We start from the raw sequence: 6320 nt of genomic DNA on the forward strand, positions 1-6320 counted from the left end.
ACAATACACATAATACACAACATGAAACTTTTGTCAAATTTCACAAGGAGCAAAGATTTGCAAAAGTAAAAATAAAAATGCACATCAAAGGTTTTATCTACCCAATGCATTGAATGCCAGTGGCAATTTGCAAAAGTTTCATGCCCTGAAAAAGGCCATGGCATTGACTCCTTTAAAAAAGTTTCATGTCGCAAATGTTTCTGGTTTCACAAAACAAAGTTGGAGTACTTTCACATTCTGAATTTTATGTACAGTTGAACTCGCCTACGTGTAAGTCGACGTCGCATATGTCGAATAATCGCTTAAGTCGATGATTTTAAAAAGTCCCGATCTTTCCTCATTGACTTACATGTATTAATTCACTCACAAGTCAAATTTTGTAAGTCGAATACTCACCTAAGTCGATGAAATTCCAAGAACACTTTCACGGAAAAACCATTAAATTCACTGTGCCTAAGTCGAATAAGATTTTATTGTGTAATAAATCACTGTCAAAATCACAAGACGCCAGTTTTTGTTTACATAAGACCTAGCCCGACCAGACAGGTGACAAAAAAATGATCTAAAGTATCAAAATTCAAAGCGATCGCATGCGATCGTCGAACTCTCTTCGTATTTGGAGGTCCGCTGGTACAGCCCTGTCGCGCTACGTCCGTACAGCGACTGGGCTGTGTATAGTCTGTGTATGTTTGCAGTCTGCGCTGTGCAGTGGAGTGGTATAGATGAAGCTGCCGAGCTTTCAAAGCGGAAAGTAGGGGGAAGTTACGGGCACGGGCAAATCAGAATTACACCTCTACACACATTTCAAGCCACGGTATGGTAAACTGGAATCAATCACTGCTCAAATATCGTTCATATTCACTTCCCCAAGGTTTAACAAGGGTGTAAAGTAATCAGACCTGTGCCAATACTAATGCACTGTCGATGCAAAGTTAGCCGCGGCCCTGCCGGGCGACCCGTGCTGCGGTACACCTCTTTGGGCACACCTCTCCAGCTCTCGGCTCCAGGAGTAGACAACATACATACATATTAATACATAATGTATGTGTAATGTGGTGTAACTGTAAGTCAATTTTTTTCGACTTACGCACAAGTCGAAAATCGCCTATGTCGATGTGTTTTGCTCAGTCCCGAGAAGATCGACTTATGCGAGTTTAACTGTACCTCATCAATTAAGCAAATGCTGTCTTCAATCTTTCGATGCATTGGCAAACTACATAATGTAGAACTAGACAACTACCCAACTAGCCGGACCAGATGCCATGCGACAGCGACAGGGCTGTGTATACATGTAGTTACTAATACCACCAAACCAGTGATATGTGATTTGGACTTCTGCTCACACACTTCAAATATAATTTTTGAGAAAAAAATCACTGAAAATAATATATGATTTGTTCATCTTGGATGCTTGATGTTTCAAACCTACGTGAATGAATGTCCTACTGCCCCTTCTGATTTATATAAGAAAAACAGTCTTGTTCATAATTACTCTAGGCCTACTCGTCGGCAAAACTTATTCCATATACCTTGTACACGTACACGCACCACCTTTGCACAAAACACTGTTATTTATTCTGGTCCTAAGCTTTGGAACAATTTGCCAATTGATGTTAAATCTGCCCCAGCTTATCTGTATTCATGCAAAGATTTCAAAAACACCTCCTTGCATCTTTCAATATGTTGATTGATGATAATATGACCTTTAATTAATAACCAATGTATTTACGCATACTTGTACCATATGTCATGACTCTCTCCATTTTTATTTTTCTTCTCTTCCTTCCCCACCTCCCTCTTGTTTTTGTTTCTCACCTCAGCCCTTTATTTATTTTGCAATACATTATACATCATTTCCACTCATCTGCATGTAAATTTTTGGGGACCTTGTTTAACAAGCTGTGCTTGTTAAAGGTCGCCAGGTCCCACACAACATTCCATGTAAAACATCAACCTGGTTCAGTTTTGTAATTATACAAAACAATGTACGCGTCCCTACAAGGGGTTTGTATTACATGTGAATGGTTTGTGAAAATAAATTGAAATTGAATTGAAATTGAATTGACGCTAAATCAGAAAAGAACAATATTGGCATATATAGACTCTAACGTCAATTACCGTATAGTCGCCACTTGTGTGTATTTCCTATGCACTCCCGGGTTGGCAAACTAACGCTAGGCACTGAATTAGTTCGCAGTCCATAGCACGCCACATATTCTTAGCGCGTGTGTTAAACACACACTTCAATGACAATGTAGGATGCATTGTGCTAGACAGAAAGATCCGTCTGTCCGGAGGACTGTTTTATACTTTTGCCATTAACGCTGTCCTCCGTAGACAGACGGAAGGTATCAGTACCCATTGCTGTGTGGATGTTATTAACCACTGTCTCTATGGAAAATTGGGTGAGGTACCTCACCCTTCTCGATTGTGTCTAATTCACGGCCCTAGGTCGGCAAATTTAAGCTTGTATAGTGAAATTAGCTTTTTAAGAATACATTTCACTCACCAGATTAATGAATAATCCAACATTTCAGTAGAAATTTCAATGTAAAACACAGACTACACTGCAGAAACACACACTATGAAACTATTAGCCAATCACACGCGAGGTAGTTTCTACGTGTTTATTTTACTAAAACACGTACCTCGCATGTGATTGGCTTACAGATTCAAAATGGCGACTTACTGCTTGCGAACGGCGATGTTGCGATATAGATAAAATTTCTGTTATAACCGAGTTTATGTGAGTATTTCGATTGCACAATGTGAGAAATTTATCCCAAATATTGCTGCATAATGTGTCATGTCATGTCAAACTTGTTTGAATGTTAAAAAAACTGTCTGAAATTTGCTTTATCGTAACGTTTGATCTGTGCGCGACTGCTCCACACAGGAGCCGCAATCATTGACTTCGGTCTGTATACGGAGGGAATCCATGAAGCCAGACGCAGTCTTCGCGGAACATTCCCCGACGGACCAGATACAGACCGATCTTTCGGTCAAGCATTGTGCATGATCGCGTTTGAAAAACTGTTAATCTGCCACCTGAAATCCATTCGAAATCAAAAACATTCTCGCATTGAAAATAGTTTTGTTGCCTGTTAGTGTTACATATGGTAAAATACATTTGGATTACAATTATTTGTGTTTTTATGGAGGAAAAAAGTGAATTAGGAATGTCTTTTGAGAGCGATGAAAATCTGTTGGCCCAGCTGATCTCTGATTGCGGCACGCGTTAGGAATCTAGTCTTACATGCAATGTGAATCAATGTCTGGCGACTTTAGGTAGATGATCTAGTGTAGTGGCGACTTAATACTAATGGTAGTCTATCTGACGTTAGACTTTCTAGAGCATCTATCTAATTGCAATCATGCCAAAAAAAACCGAAAAGAACGTTAGAAATAGAATATCTAACGTTAGAACTAGTCTAACGTTAGGTCTAACTTACGTAAGATATCACAGGTCATAGGCTATGACATGACATAGGTCATAATAGGTCTACAGCAGTGCCAGAGCCAAGGCTAGACTACAATTTGTACTTTTGAATAGCAATTCTCAGTTCGGGAAACCCACTCACAAGGGGGGCCCCTCCTTATAAGTAACCCATCCCCCTTATAAGTAACCCCGTCCCCCTTATAAGTAACCCCCGGGGCACCCCTTATAAGGAGTCTCCACGCTTTTTTGCAATGCAACGCGAAAATGAAAGGACTGCGGCAATTCGCTTGATTATGTCCATAAAGCTTCACAAGTTTCCTAGTTACTCACGAAATTTGAGCAAAATCGGTTTGAGGCATCATATCTAAAATCATGGATTTAAATGCGATGTCAAACGACCCATGCGAATGCTGAAATGCGAGCGATTACTGGCGCGAGTGTCGCCAGGCGCGGCGGCGCGGCAAATGCTTGAGTGCAGACGTGGCGACTGAGTACATGTACACAGTCGCCACGTCTGCACTCAAGCATTTGCCGCGCCGCCGCGCCTGGCGACACTCGCGCCAGTAATCGCTCGCATTTCAGCATTCGCATGGGTCGTTTGACATCGCATTTAAATCCATGATTTTAGATATGATGCCTCAAACCGATTTTGCTCAAATTTCGTGAGTAACTAGGAAACTTGTGAAGCTTTATGGACATAATCAAGCGAATTGCCGCAGTCCTTTCATTTTCGCGTTGCATTGCAAAAAAGCGTGGAGACTCCTTATAGGGGGTGCCCCGGGGGTTACTTATAAGGGGGACGGGGTTACTTATAAGGGGGACGGGTTACTTATAAGGAGGGGCCCCCCTTGTGAGTGGGTTTCCCGAACTGTTCTTGTAGATTAGAATCTAACAACATAACGACAGTCGACACAAAGATACAAAAGATAATACAGTCTAGTCTAGTGTAAACATTAATCATGAGTAAAAGGATATCTACATAAGTGTAAGGATATCTACTGGAACCTTACAAGGTTTTTCTAACATTCTAAACGCGTAACAAAACACTCGGCATCCGCGGCGGCAGCAGGTGGTGTGCGTCACGCTGTGCAAACTGTCTGTGACTGTGGAAAGGCGATGATCGAACTGCAGACTGCTGTGCAGTAGGTTAGTGAGTGAGGTGAGGCACTCCTAATCACAGGATATAATATACACAAAATGTTACTTACCTCAAGTTCCCTTATTACATTTTAAGCTACATGTTGGCTCAAATGTACATTTAGGCTATTGGCGTACTCATATGATCTGTATTATTGTCACAAATCTATAAAAGAGTATAAAATTGGTAGTCTTGTCACAAATTTCCACGATGGGCTGGCTGACAGGCGTTGCTGTTGTTATGGGAACTTTCAGGCACTTTGAGCTAAAGTGATTTTAGTAAGTTAAAATATATATTTAAAAATATAAAAATTATCTGAAAATCATTTAAATAATACAAATATATTAGAATATATATTTATCGATGCATGAAGTTATTATTTATATTTTTTAAATTGCTACAAGAACAGGCCACAAACAGGCATGCTGGTACGCATGCGTTGATGCACTGCCTGTTTATGTTAAATATAGCTATCTCCTAGTTTCGTCCACCGTAGGTACGGACGGGTGCGCGTACGGTAATGCACCTGCACTGACGGTTGGTGTAGGTAAGTGGTAGCGCTTGAGGTCAGTGGTCGATGGCAGACTGCGCAACATAAAAGTGGTCATCATTCTGATCATGAGCGGCTCTGGAGATCCCTACCATTTATTTTCCCTGGGCTTTGAGGGGAAATGAAAGGAAAAAAAATGCCGAATTAGACGAGTTTATTTGTTTTGTTTCTGTTTTGTTTTGTTTTGGGTTTTTTTTTTAAAAATCCCGATAGAGATATTAGAAGTGTGTAGGGCCTAAGTGTGTGTCTATCGACTGGAATTATACACGCATTTATAAGAATTTTCGACAATTTTTGTGGCACTTGAACATGGCTGAATGACAAAAGTAGGTATACATACATACACTGTTCATGTATCGAGAACAAAACCATGCTGAGCATTGTGTGGATGAAAAATTATTACATATAGTCTGTTTTATGAAATACGTAGGTCGTAGGTAAACTACACGGATTTTTAAAGTAGATTTCCTAAAGCACTTCCGTAGGGTCGAAGTCTGTAACGGTGTAGCCCTATAAACTGGCTTTTGTTCGCTTTTCAGTTTTAATTCGCACTCAAGGGACAAAACAATGAATTGAACACCAGAATTATAACAATGCATTTTAAAGTTTTATAAACATATCCAGTGGTGTGTGATGCTTAATAAAGGAAAATGTTTTATCTAATCTCTCATATCAAAATATGCATGAAATGTAATGGCCCCTAGCGTTCAAGATGACATTGACATAATATTAGTGACAAGATCAATAGGTTTTATATGAAATAAACAGACTATCGAAATTTCATTGAAATCGGAATAAAGATAGTAAAATGAGAGCATTTCAATGTTGTACTTTTACAGATACTGAGTATACCTGAGTATACTAAAAGTTACAATCACCTACAAAGGCAAGTTAGCTAATGTTGTTACAAACCCATAGCTGCTCCATAAACTGGCCCGCAAAAATGTCATGAACATTATATCTGTTTTAGCGACTGCATTAAACCATCTCCCTTAAAGTTATTATTGTGGGATTATTTCAACATAATCATGAATTTATTATTATTTTGTGGTTGCTATAGTACCCCTGTCCCTGTTTCTTGATATCGCAGTGAACCTAAAACCTCCACAAGCTTCTTAATTTATGTCAGAGTGTCATGAAACTTTGGCGATTCTTTTTCATCTATCTGTCTCATGGTACGAAATTCCACTTCA

Source organism: Diadema antillarum, unplaced genomic scaffold (genome assembly GCF_040938485.1).
Source record: "Diadema antillarum isolate AM-2024a unplaced genomic scaffold, OU_Dant_1.0 scf00000063, whole genome shotgun sequence".
Taxonomy (NCBI): Eukaryota; Metazoa; Echinodermata; class Echinoidea; order Diadematoida; family Diadematidae; genus Diadema; species Diadema antillarum.